The sequence below is a fragment of the Anser brachyrhynchus genome, assembly GCF_964034855.1.
Source record: "Anser brachyrhynchus genome assembly, chromosome: 3".
Lineage (NCBI taxonomy): Eukaryota > Metazoa > Chordata > Aves > Anseriformes > Anatidae > Anser > Anser brachyrhynchus.
The window spans coordinates 84,098,103-84,113,122 of NC_137696.1; positions in this window are offsets into that span (position 1 = coordinate 84,098,103).

Here is a 15,020-nt window from a genome sequence, read left to right on the forward strand (position 1 = left end):
GGTGTAATGCTTGAGTAGCACGCTTTGCATCTTTTGGATTTCATGGGAATGAATGAAAACCTTTATGCTTAATGTCACTGCTTTAGGCAATCTGACCTCTCTTTATCTAAGTGGTTTGCAAAAGTGCCTACAAGTATTATGGGTACATGACTTTACCCATACAAATAGGTCATCCTATTTTTTTGGCCTACTGTTATCGCAAGTATGCCTGAATAAATTAAGATGTGAAAAAGGACCAATCTAACTCCTGATTTTGTGAGGAGTTAAAGGTTATTTTTCCTGTTGATTACCTCTTGTTTTATTAACTCCCACCTGAAAAGTGGTTTGTATCCAAAATCGTTGTTGGCCCTTAAGACTTATGATTAATGACTTGAATGTAGGCAGCTAGCTACTACAGCAGTGTACTGATGGGAGCAGACAACAAACAGGTACACTGAGATCCAAATTCTGTTTTAACTGATGCCTAACAAGATGTCAGATGGCTCATTTTGGTCATTTCTCCTACTCTGTGTCTTCTCCTGTCCTTCTACCTGCTATGTCTTTTGTGCGTGTTGATACAAGTTAATTCACCGGAGCATGGACAACTTGTAAAGTGGTTGGGACACCAGAATGCTGTTTCCTTGAAACCCGTCAGGTACTAGCACATTAACAAAACCAGAAGAGTAGCAGATGGACAAAAAAGGTCATCTACACAACTGTTAACTGTAGACCCACTAGAAGCGTAGTTTATGGATAAGGTTGCCACTACCTCACCATAGTAGTAATAGAACTAAGAAAAGACCAGTTAGTGGAAGGCAAAGACTAATACTCAAGTGCTGTCTAAAAGTTGATTGTAAGTGAATACAATAGCATGTCACCAGAGGTATTGCTTATTAGGAAGGTTAGGTTTGGTTTGTGAATGATGGTTCTTTGAACTGGATGAAGTAAAGAAATACAAAACCATGTCACAGATTTATTTGGGTTTTCTTTCTGTTTTAAAGGAATAGAAAAGAGAGTTTTGTTTTGTTTTCTTTTCTTTTCTTTTCTTTTCTTTTTTTTTTTTTTTTTTTTCTTTTCCTGAATAATAGATATCTACTGGTTTGTTGCAATTAAAGAATATTTTAACTGGTTAACTGGTTTGTTACAATTAAAGAATGTTTAGAATATTGGTGTATATTTTGGATCAGTTTGGCAGAAGGAAATTGCTAGTGCACAACTATTTCACATCAGAAGGTTAGTTATTTTGAAGGCTGTAGTACAATAAGAGCAAAAAGAGGTTTTGAAAATGTATGAAGTCTATTATAGGTTTATTATTGTTCAGCAGTGTGCACACTAATAAAAAAAAAAAATGGTCCAGGCTACACAGAGGTTACACAAACTCACTGTACGTTATTTATAAAGGTCCCATCACCTCTCAGTTGTGCTGATTAAAATCACTTGTAGCTCTGAGAATGATCATGTAATCAAAGACATATAAATGTGATTTTTTTAATTATTCACACCTGCACACATTCAAAATAACACACCCTGCTGTATCTTCTAGATGCTGAAAAAAACAAACATACTGTTCATACTCAGTGTGCTATTTTTAAACGCCCACAATTTGTTATTTAAAGCTCAGTTGTTGCAATTTTTTGTCTTAAACATAGCAAAAAGCAGTGTTTATCACCCAGAGAGATATACAATTTTATTTCATTTGGTGTTGAATGCATTTTTCCATCTGAACAGAAAGTGAAGTGTTTGGTGTTGTGCTGTTCTAAGAAATGTAAGGGTAAAGAAAATTATTCACTGAATATATGTTTTATCCAGTAGTTTGGGAATTACAGTGTACTATAAGATTGTGAGATGTGGATTCATTTCCCTACTTTGTTTGAGGAGATCTGAAGCCATACCAACACCAAACTATACTACCTGTAATTCTGTGGTAAGGCTGAAGAATGGTGAGGTGGATGAAGGAAACTCGTTCACATCATATAAATAACTGGACAGTAACTGGAAAAAGAGACTAAATCATATCACAACTCTTTGTAGTGAATTTATCAGCTAAAATGAAGTCATTTTAGTGCATGAGTCTCTGACTCACAGAATGTTTAAACAGACCAGACAGAGTGAAGCCACTTCAACAGGAAGGATAGGCATTGCAGTGCTCAATAAGGAAGTGCTTAGCCTTAATGCTAGTATCTAGACCAACCCTGACACTACATCGACCTTTGATTCAGAACAGCGATCTAAACTTGGGTCTTCCACCCTGCAGCTCAGTATGTTAACTGCATTGAGATAAAGTCCCACTGCTACCTCAGAAGAGCCATATATCTAGAGAAAAGATACTGATACTTTGTTTTGACTGTGACTATGATTTTACAAGAGTTGTACACTGCTTCCGTTTTCCCTCTGTCTTATAAATTCAAGGAGCCCCTGGGAGTCTGCTTGGCCTGTCCAGGCACAGCAAGGTTTACTATTTGAACTTACTGAGCCCAAAGGAAGCTGCTGGACATACTCCAAGAAAGTTGTCATAGCCACAGATTCTTGATTCTCTTTATTTGTATATGTCTCCTATGACATTTCCCCCATGGTGGTAGTTCACATTAGACCTCCAGGATGTTGCTGTTTCTGTGCCTTGAACTCTGTCTACATCACCTGTCATTATTTTCAGGTCAAACTACAGCCAGGACTTTTTCTTTTATGGTTAATTGGTGCTGCTGCTTTTTGCATTACCTCATCTGGCTCCCTTTCTGTGAGAAAAAAAAACAGAGAAGAAACTCATAGCCTAATACTTTACTTACTCTTTGCTTTCACTTTTCTGTCTTCCTTCTGGGTGGGCATGTAACGAGTCTCCATTTTTTCCCTCTTGTTTGTCCTTTTTCATCCCTTTCCAATCAGGAATAAGAAAGAATATAACCTGCCCAACAATAGCGTAACTCTGCTCCTGCATTCCTCCCCCTTCTTTTAACATTTATAATAAAACAATCTAACGTTCCCGCCACCCAAGTAAATACATACATTTAGTTTAAAATTCATCTATTTGGTAAACCTTGTGTTGCTGCTGATGCTGATGCAGTCCTGAGCAGATAGTGTGTGCTTGGGCACAGCAGCACCATACTACCAGGAAAGAAAAATCAGTGTATGTTGTGGAAGAGCAAGAAGAGAGAGGTGGGCAGTCTGAGGCACAAGGAGGTGCTGCAGGGTCCAGGATGGACACCCAGGAAGGGCACCCAGGAAGGGCAGTTCTGCCAGCTGTTCTGCACCAAGTCAGTTAGCGCTGTTCAGCAGTCAGAGCCCAAAGGCTTCCAGTGCCACAGGCTCATGGTCTCACCCGCTGAGGCAGTCTTAAGAAGGGCAGTTAATATCTAATGCCAATGGTAAAAAAGCAATGGAAAATGTTAAGCTATTTAACATATTTTAACATCTTCATAATTCCTTCTGGCAAATAAGATTATGTGAATGTACTTCCTCATAAAACCCACGCTGGTAAAAATCTGAATTCAGATCACACACAAGAACCACAGCGTTGTTCAGGTTCTACCTTTTTGGGTTTCTCCCTCGTTTGAATTGCACAACTGGCAATTTTACACACTGAACAATTATTGAAGATAAAACTGCACTCACGAGGGCCCATGAGAGGACCTCACAAGCCCCCACAGCCCTGGCTCTCCCTACTTATCCTCCTCAGGGCTACTGTCACCCTTCTCATGGTTTGGGACCCCAGCACACTCAGCCCCTGTCCGAACAAGGCCGCAGCAGGGATGGTCCCCAGCTCCCCACAGCTCTGCCCTGCAAAGCCATGGACCACACTGAGCCAGGCCCAGCTGTGGACATGGCTCTGCCTCACTTAGCCTCCCCCACGGAGGAACCTGGTGCCCAGGCTGGGGCTACTGTGGTGCTCTGGCTTCCTGTTCCTGGCTGGGAAGTGTCCACCCAGCTGCGTTCCAGTCTGTGTCTTGTACATTGTCTGTATGCTCTTCTGTTACTTTCCTTATGCTTTTTTTTTTTTTTTTTTTTTTTTTTTTTTTCCAGCTGCCAGCATGCAGTGGAAGGAAGGTATTGCTGAGGGAAACTGCAAGATGTGGGTGGTCTATCTTTAGCAGCAGCAGCATGGCTTTAAAATGACTTAAGCTGCTTGAGGAATTCTAAGAAACTTCAGATTTATGCGTAATTCTACTAATACATACTAATCGTGATTCTACGAATATAAACCTTCATGAGAAGATCACAGGTGGCTTAAGGGTGACATCATGGTAAGTAGGTATAAATGGATGAAAGTCGCCTAAATATAGGACTGCCGCATTAAAATCAGCTGAGAAGCATTGTGTGAGAGAGCAGATTTATCATACTTATTGCAAAACAACAGAAATATATACCAGGCTGTTTTTGCTCTACCTCTAAAGTGCAGAACACACAGTATTTAATATACTTTCCCTTCTCAATGAATAAGGAAATAGTTGTACAATAACCTTCCAGATTATAAATGTATTTATTTTTTTTAATCTGCAGTGTTGTCTTCTGATGTATGAGTTTCCAAATGTGTGTGGATAAAGGTAATCTATGGTACACAGAGATTCAGATTTCAACTTCCAATCTTAGCCTTACTGTAGTTCAAAACTAATGTATCCCGTTCACCTATATTCCATTCACCACAGTACATATGTACTGAAAAAGTTATGCAAAACCTATTTTTTTAATGTGACTATGAAGCCTTCTGAAAAGTATCAGAAGCAGCATTCAAATTAATGAGACAAAAATCAGAGAGCTTTTTTTTTTTTTGAAATCAAATCTCCCATTCCTTAAAGACTGCATTTCAAAAGAATTAAATTGCCTGAAATACACACTGTTGTATGACAAAAACCTTGTAATTCATTAGCTTTTGTAGGATCTTCCTTGAATCAATCTAGACAGGAAGATATTCTTTATTGTTACTATAAGTAGTTTTCTTTGCTTGGCAAAGATCCCTTTCCCCTTGATAGGAAGGGAGACTCAGATTTTCTTGATGAAATCATCTCATGGTATCTGAACAGTGGTCTGCAGTTTGAGAAGGGATGTAACATGAAAAAGCCTCAGTATTTTTAAGCCTGGCATTCAATGGTTACAGACAAAGTATTTAAAAAGATGTTGCTTTCTCACTGTCAGATTACTTTGACAGATTATATGGGTGGTTTTGTTATTTTAAAATAACAATTCTATTTAAAAATAAAATTCTTAAGTAGTTTTTGGTGTGTTTTTCTTTAATACATTCAACTTATATTGAGTTTGCATCCAAAGTCTCGACAAAGTTCACATAACGCACATTATACGTGTTAGAATTGTGCGTGACATCTACTAATGATTAGTAGGTTAAACCTTAAGTGTTAAATGATTTACCATTATAAAGGTCATAGATTGTATTTAGAGCATAATTAGACATTTGGGACTGCTAGTTCTTCAAATCAAAAGTAAGAAAAGATATTTAATTAAATTTTTACCTGGAGATTTTATGCTGTCCTTCCACTGACAAGCATTTCCTGTTATTTCATGAGAATATATGTTTTATAAGCTGGAAAGATGATGGTGGCGGGGGTGGGGGTGGGGGTGGGGGAAATACAGCATTTTTATAGCTGAAAAATCCTTAGGAACTATACTAATTCTACAGTTTTTATTGTATAGTCACAGAATACCACAAAAACTATTCACATTAATATCAAAGGTATACTTCAGGTACAAATGTAGCCTAAAATTTTATTTTTCAGTTTTAACAGATGGGCAGAATTCCAAAGCAAAATCCTGGCACACATGGAAAGGAGGAACTTCAAAAAAGTCATGAATACATAAATAAAAGCAAGATAATATATATAAACAATCTGTGTCTTGTCAGATGACTACTGTCAGCTTCTGTCACAAAAGCAAATTTTGTATATTAGTATTTTTTACTCTATGAATCTATTAATCATAAAGGCATTATCAAAAATAGATTAAATATGATTGATATTCACTCTGAGAATAAGATTTGTGCCCCTCCACTTATCTGCATATTCTCTTTAGTTCCTATATTGTTGTTCATCAAACTGAACACCCATTATCCCAGATTGCTTATCCCTAATGGGCTAAATGTGTTCTTTCAGTTTTGTAGTATGCATTAAAGTAATATATGACTGAAAATGATAAATAAAAATGGAAAAAAAAAAAGTAAGCCTTGAACACTTTTCTGTTCTTTTAAATATATTTCCTGCATTAGAAATTAAGACTGGCTCTGGGAATCTGCACTTGTTCTACACTTCGTTAATATTAAAAGTAGACATTAGATACTTAAGTATTAAAAAATATGACTTTTTAAATCTTTATATTCTCACCATTTAATCTTCAAGATTATATCCTGGCACTATATTTACAATATCCTTAAAAAGCTGAAGAAGTAGACTTAAGTCTTGCTACATTTTGAGTTAAAAAATCTGTAACTTAAAGACATAACTTTGGGACTAAATATTTATTTGTTTGTTTGTTTGTTTGTTTGTTTATTCTCACTAAGGTGTAAAAGTCTCTCTGTACTTTCCCCTGTAGGATGGGATGCATTTAGACTAAGGTTGGTGCAGAGAACACTGACCAGAATGCTGAATTCTGTGATGCTTTTCTCAGCAGGAAGAATAAAAAGCATCAAAGACAGAGATACATCTGAAAGTGCCTTTCTGCGGGGTCTTTCTCAGTGGCTACTGTGCAACTGGGATTTAGGGTTTTCAATTTCCATCTTGGTTCATATGCACAGGTCACTCTTTTCACTTAGAATACAAGCAGGTAAAAACTCTACCTCTCTGGAAACTGGTTTACCGGAGAAAGCACACTGTGGGCATTATAGTACATGGTTCAGGCCTCCTCAACCTGGAAAGGTCTGAACTTTCAGCTTTCAGTGCCAATGGCTATTCTATACCAGTAAATAGTAGGCAGGAGGACCACAAGGGTAAGTGGTGTGGTATACCTCATATCCTCGTGGTGAAACCCTCTCTGTTGTCCCATTCATACTGTTTAACTGGAATAAACCCTGTTCTGTCTATTTCTTGAATTGTGCCTGGGAGGGTACTGGTTGGTACGCACCAAAACTATGCTGAAAGCATGCTGATGGTTGAACAGCGTGAATGAAAAGGTGCTAGTATCAGACCATATGCCTTGGTCCTCCTGAATTTATTAGAATAGATATTGCCGTAAATAGCATGATCATAAGGTTATGGGTTACTCCTCATCTTCCTCATTCATCCTTTTGAAGCTGAGCTACTTTGCAGCCAGGACTAATTGATTCAGAAGCCCAGACACAGAGCAAGTGAAAGACAAGTGACCGCCTCAGCAGTTTAAAACACTCCATAAACAGAGAAAATCAAATCTGGGTGTCTCACTTGCTGCACAAGCGATCTAAATACAACGCAGAACAAGCAAACACCACCTCCATTTCCTTTCTTCTCAGTATTTCAAAGAGAGTAAGAACTGCTTATTTCTTTGAAAGCATATTTTTACACTGTGGATTCAAAGTGGATGCAGTCACCTCCAGTTTGATTTCAGAGATGCCCACATCTCTAGTTTCCTTATAGCCATACAGTGCCGGTTGCATCCACTTTAATAGGCTGCTCCTAACCTATAACTCATTTGTACTGCAGTGTTTGTACCAGAAGTGATGAGAAGTAATCACTGAGATAAGGCACATTCTGATACTCTGATTATAATTTCAGTAGTAGAAAGAAGCAAAGAGTACTTGAAAGGCATTATTGATACAACTTTCCTTCCACACTCCTTTAATGAAACAGCTTGAGGAAAACCTTTATAGGTATTTGCTGACTGCAGAGGTGTGATAAGTCTTAGGAGAAAGCCTGCAGGTTTTTTCCGGCAATGAGTTCCGCAAAGCTGAAACAACTACAATGTACAATAAAGCTAACTAGGACCATTTAAACTCCACCTTAAATCACAGCTATCAAAATAACCCTTGAGACTGACTTAATTAATACATGCAGATGTAAGTTATATACATTATTTAATTATAATAGGAACAATTGCTGTCACACAGTTTTGCGAAGTGTATGCAGTCCTCTTTAAGTGCTTCATTAAATATTTTGCCCACTAGGTGGGGGTAGCCAGCCTTATTCAAACAACAGTATTCTGGGTAGAGAATTTAGTTGAAGTTGTCATAAAAAGCACACTAAATTTTGAGCATTTATTTTTTTATTTACTGTGATAAAATGAGATAAATTACTGTTTATTACCTATTTAACTTTATAGGTGATAATGAACTGAGGTCACTGGCAATTATGTTTAATTTGAGTTGACGGAGAACTGCAGTGTTAACTTGCAGTATTACAAGTCAGTCATTCCTATACTAATTCAAAACAAGTATTTTACTGGAAAATAACGAATGAAGACACAACATTTACCCCCTGATAGCAAGTCACTAAGTGAATTACTAAAATATAACACAAGCGTGTAATACATGTGCAGACTAAGGTAGATCCATTATTTATAATGCTTATTGACCATTAGACTTAGTTGATTACAATACATAGTCTACAGTATATGAATCCAAGGATTTTTGAAATTTTAATATTAGCCATGGAAACACAGGCAAAATGCTCTACCTTGCCAGAACACATTTAGGCACCACAAGTCAATGTAAGTATGATTTAATTAGAAAGCTCACAGGACACAAATATTGTGTGTACACTTGATGAATGCCCTATAAACCTCTGTTTCCAAGTGAAAACTTTAAGGAAAGTCAAAGTGAAGCCAGAGTGACTTCAATTTCTAAGCTTTAACACACAAATAAGACTGAATATATATATTGCATTGAATGACTTTTCTGGAGGTCCTTCAAAAAATATATATTAAAATAATGCTATTAAAATGTTCTGAAAGCCTAGTGAGCAGGAAATGCCAGTTACAAATCCTGAAGAATGCAAATCCTGAAGGCCTTTCATAAAGCAGGTTACTGAGGAATAAAAGAATACTATCAGATTAATGTTTATTTGTAACCTTAGCTATCTTAAAAATGCGCTACCTGGAATGAAAGGTTAGTAAACTAGTCTACTGTTCTCTTCCTTTTAAAATAGCATCTTTACTGCCGTATGTTTCTTAATTGTTGTAAAAAATACCATGATTGAGACAAGCTACTCACAATTTTATAAGCACATTCAATTTTTACTTAATTAGACAAAGCCAATATATGAAAATACAGACAATTTAAGTTAAAATTTCAGCAATTTCAAGCAATCAGGAATAAAAGTAAAAATGATAATATGTTATAAAATTCTAATAACTCCCTCCATTTTCTTATGTGTTGCAATCAGTCACATTTTTTTTTTTTTGTGTAAACACTATTATCTAATGAATTTTTTCATTTTCCATCTATAAAGTAGAAATGTATTCCATCTTTTGTTGTAGTCTGTCAGCTTTCCTTTGCTTAAGCTGTTTCTGCCTGCTTCTGGAGAATTTTATTTTCATTTGAGCTAATAAAGAACAGATTTCTTTAAATTTCACTACCACATTCCAGTCGCATAATTTTACTGAACATGGAATAAATGTGCAAGGGGAAAAAATGACCATTGTACAAATGTTAGGCAATCTTCTGCATGTTAATATTTTTCCAAAACAGAACATTATACACACAGGTTTTTTTTTGTTTTGTTTCTTTGTTTGTTGTTGTTTATTTCTTTATTTTTTTATGTCTGTGAAAAGATATGTCAAACTCAAATTTGGAACTTGATTATATGTAGCAGCTGTAGAAAAAACACTTTCAGCAGCTCTAAGTGCTATAAAGGACTGACAAAGCAAGCAGATATACTTTGAAATAATAAAACATCAGAAGAAATACCTTTGTGATTTCTGCAGTATTCTGTGTAATAATATTGAACTACATTACAAGTATTTTTTCAATGAAGAAATTAATATTATAATCTTCAAACATTCTGTAATTATATATTTTCAGCAATGCAAATGATATATAAGCGTACTGAAATACCTTAGTCTAATAGCGGCATCCTATTAGATAGTACCTCATATTCAAATTGGTTTAACAAAGGTTTAAAGATCTTTTAAAGTGTTCATTAAAAAAAAATAAATAATAATTTGTTGTGAGAATTAATCTAAACTGCGTGGAAGTATCCAGCTGTGAATATGATCTCATCAATATTAAGTTACCCTGAATATCCTACATTTTTTAAAGAAATATTTGACTGATAATTTACTTAATATAGTATAAGAAAAAAAAATCATATATAGAGGTAATTCCAAGTGACAAAGTGATATACACTCGTATGGATGATGAATATGTACTCAGAGTATAAGCTTGGTTTTCTTGTTTTATACTCATGTTCACTGATTCATATGCGGTTTTGAAAATCATTTTCTATACCCCACTATATTTTATATGATCTATTCTAGAACCCCTTAAGTGCCAATGTCTATAATTGTTTTTCATCTTCTTTGAGTCAGAATAAGCTACTCTGAAGTGGCTCTGAGTGATGAGACATCCTACCTCTTCGTGCACGTATACCTTTTTACACTACATGTCTCTCCCCTATTTGTTCAGTGGCATAGCCTGAACACTCTTCTTATCTAGTTCCTCTACTTCAAACTCTTTTTTTTTTTCTCTGTCACCATAATCTAAAACCTACTAAAACCTACTAAGTTAAGGCATTATATATAGCTCAGCATAATTTTGCTGTAACAATTGCAATACAAGAAAGAAAGAAATTTTGATCTCATTGAAGTCAATGACAGCTTTTGCATCATGGCTATTTCATTATCTAACTTTTAAATTGTATTCTAAACGTTCAAGTCAGGGAACACCAAACCTCTTTCTTCTGCTTTCTCCATGATCCCAAGCAGAACATGCTGGAAACTGTGCAGTAAGCAGTTGAACCTATCACATTCTGAACACACCATGTGGACATTGAATATACATGCTGCCAATTCAAAGTACTGTAATTGCATCAGGTGTGTTCAGTAAGTTCTACAGTAGTGATGCACTCTGCAATCAATCCAATGCATTCCTGATGGCTTAGACTGTGTGCAACTGCAGAAAGTTTTAATTGCTTTTTGTTTTTTTTGTTTTAATTTGTGTTAATTGCTATTACTCTGATGAAGCAGGTGTGCTTCAGGAATCCAATACAAATGGCCAAATTCCTCCTTTCCCAACTAAATAAATTTATTTTCTCTAAGGAAGAAAAAAGGTAAGTTCACAGAAAATGGGACTTATAGCTATATCAGTAAGAGTAAATTAAACCATGTCGAGACCTGCTTTCTGACTTTGAGGCCAACTGGCACAAATAAGCCTTATCTAATTAGCCATTACTGAAGTTTCATACCCTTCAGAATATGGCATCTGCATTCAAACTAGTAACTGTAAATTCTCTTGTCCTCCATATTCACTTCTAGCTATGCCTAGAAAGTGCCTGGGACTGTGTTGGTTTACTCAGGCCAAAATTATGCTGAGGACTAATCTGACTACTTAATGGTATAAGTAAGGATTTGGCAAGGTTTAGTTTAATAGAATAGATATGTTAATAATGTCTTTAAGGGTGCACAAGAAGATTTACTTGAACAGGGTTTTGCAGGATTCAGTCTCTGCATTTGCAAGCCTTGAAGTGATTGATAGATTAATAGATTTTCATTCCGTATTAGGAAATTTTGGTTTCCTCGACTATGCAGTACATTGTAATCAAAACAAGATCTTTATTTTATTATTTTTTTAAAGGAATAAAGTAGTCACCAAACTTTTCCCTAGTAGCTGAAACTACTCACAAATTCAGATTGAGTGTAGCAAATATTTACAGTTGAACAAAAATAAAACACATTCAGAAATATTAGAGAAGATAGCTTTAGCAGTTCCCAAATGACATGTTCTGATTTTGGTCTGCAGAGAGCTGTGTTGGGATCCATATGTAATTCCACAGATTCAAAACAAGTTACTAAGGACTTAGGGAAATTTACTGAAAGGGACAAGCTACAGTCAAGTTCTATCTCTGCCTGGTTTACAACAGAAGTCTCATCAGAAATTTTTCCTCTCTCAGCAAAATGCCTTAGCCTGCAAGTTATGGAGCAGCCCAGGATGCAAAGCTGTTCTAATTTGTATAAATTGAATGCTTATTAATTCAGAACCTGGAAACCACCTTTCCACCCTTAACCACCCTTTCCAGCTGAGTGTTTGAATCACAAGGTTTGTAATAGGCGGCATGAAGAAATTCATTCTGAAAGGTATACTAATTATTTTTAGTCCTGCTTGTGTTAAAGTATACGGAATTGAGACAATAACCTTCTCTTCATTTTATCTTTTTTTTTTAATTATTTTTTTATTATTATTATTATTTTATTTTCAAGAAATGCAAAAGACTAAATCCCAAGCTGAATCAATTACATTGGCCTGAATTTCTTTCTTTCAGAACTGTCAGAACAAAAACCACTCAATTATCCATTGGATTTGAAATAGGAAAGAAAATCCCTCCAAACAGATGTATGCATATTATTTTTGCTTAAATGTTTGAGAAGAAAAAAAGTTATTGCTTCATGTTACTGAGTAATCATTTTTGTCCCAGTTCTTAACTGAAGTTGAACAGTTATTTGATTTGATTTTATCTTATCTTATTTACCATGTTTTAGTTGGAAAGTCAGCAAGGACACTGATGTTTTACATATCTTGGTGTGTATGCAAAATAAAAAGCTCAAAGCATACTAATGACTGCCAGTTCATGCTGTCTGTGGAGGATTACTAAGGATTACAAGTAATTATCTGAAATTGCACACTATTTTTTTTTTTGCCATTTTTTAAAAAGTGGAATTGTTAGGGTTTCTAATTCCCTCCTAAGATTTTACTTCCATTTCCATATTTTATATGTAATATTTATTTATTTTTTTATTTTTTAATAAAAGATGAATAAAGTAAATAAAAGAGTTCCTGAAACCTGTTCAGTGATTAAACACATATAAACCTCAAAACCAAATACAAAATTTAGGGACAATACTAGGAATTTATTCTACATGGTACAGAATCTTGCTTAAAATATATTTTTCAAATGTCACTGTTGGGACCATGGACCAGATTCAGATTTTGGTTTTAGTGACTTAAATCAGAAGAGCAAAAGTCAGTGGAATCACTTCAGATAGACAGTGCAAAAGAGTAAGATGTGTCACTGAAACAAATGATCAGAAAATTAATATCTGGAAAAGTTACTGTAATTCTTTTTACATTTTAAACATAAAAAGTAAGGTTCTATAAAACAAGTCATACACAATTCCTCAAATCTCAGAATGGACTATGAAAATTTTAGGTTGAAGAGAGTTTAGGATCAAAGTCTATACTGCCAGACAGTCAAATGTTAATTAACTCTTATAATTAGCTATTTGCTTTACAAAGCTTGCAGAAATATAATTGTCTTTAAGACAACTTCTTCTTTGCAACCTTTGATGAAATTGGACAATGGGTTTCAAACATAAGCAAATATTGCCAGAAATGTTGAATAAATGAAGCAATACAAGTTTAGCAAGTAGTTCATATTTTATGGGAAATGGATACTGGAATTTATGGAAATTTGCGTGCCTCTTGAGATCCTGAAAAAATGTTGCTTATTTTCTGTCTAACCTTTCATGTATTTAAGATCCTTAGGCACTTTAGTTTTGTTTGGTAGTATTTACACATTTTTCCGGTCTTTGTAGTGACATATTGTTAAAACAGATGTTTACCATACAAGTGGAGAGTGTTTGACTATTTTTAAATAGAAGGTCTTCTCTAGTAGATATTTCCCCAGCATATTCACTGGAGTTGACCTTGGACAAAAAGCAACTAGACATGACCAACCCTAGGTAAGAGTGACATCAGTGCTCTGTGCCTGTTACTTATGTGACAAGTCCCATTATGAAACTAAGTAAACAGTTAGCCATTTTTGATGCTTTATTCTAGAGGATTTGGGGGTGAGAGACTTGGACAGAGTTCGACACTCTTTTAACCATGTTGGCAGGAACACACAGTGACTTCATCTGAGAAGCTCTACTTATCAGTCTGCCTGGCCAGTTTAAACAGTTCCCCTTTCCCTTTCTGGGCATCTGTGATAAAGGAAATGAGTGTAACAAGACTCACTGTAGAGTTTATGAAAGGAGAATGTGATGTTTGTTTTGCAGTGTTTCAAAGAGATTTCAAAGATATATGCTCACACAATCTTCACAAGCAACAAGACAGGGCTTCAGATAATCTGGCCCAGACCACTTTTATGCCAGCTTTTGCCTCCTCACCACATCTCCTGCAGTATTTTTGATTAGTAATGACAAACTAGTTTGGTCTTATAATACCTTTTATATGCCAACAGTTACTTATATGATTCTTTGGCATCAGAATTTTACTTATCTAAGTAAAGATAGATAGACAAATAGATATTTTAAAAATATTAATATCCATAAATATTAGGCAAGGTTGCTACTCATTGCTTGTTTTTCCTTCTTTAGAATCCATACACATCTTTACGGTTACAGCTTGTCTTCCATTTGGGCAAATAGGAGAAATAATGGCATGTTTGATTCACTGGAACTTTGTTTTCATCCTCCTGTTGTCACAATGTAGTGCCTTCTGCCAACAAGTTGTCTGTGCTGCAGTCTTACAGAGTGCAGGCCTTCTGGCCTTGGTAAAAAAAATATTTTTCAATTTTATTGTTGTGAATGGTTTTTTTTGTTCAGTCTCTTAACCCTTGTTGTGATGTTTCTTTCGGAATTTACACATACACATCTCCATTCATACTTCATAACAATCTCAGTATTCTTGTTACAGGTGTAGTGGTTTTGCTTAGGTGGGACACTGAGCTCCACCACAATTGCTCTCTCACTCCAACTCCTCAAAGGGAAAGGGGAAGAAAATACGATGAAAAGGGCTCAAGGGTTGATAAGAGCAGGGATGATAAGGGCAGGGACGTTAATCAACAATTATCGTCAAAGGCAAAACAGACTCAGTGTAGGGAGACTAGTAAAAATTATTGCATATTACTAACAAGCTAGAGAAGTGAGAAACAAAGGAAAGAAACTAAAAACACCTTCCCCCCATCCACCCTCTTCTACCTCCT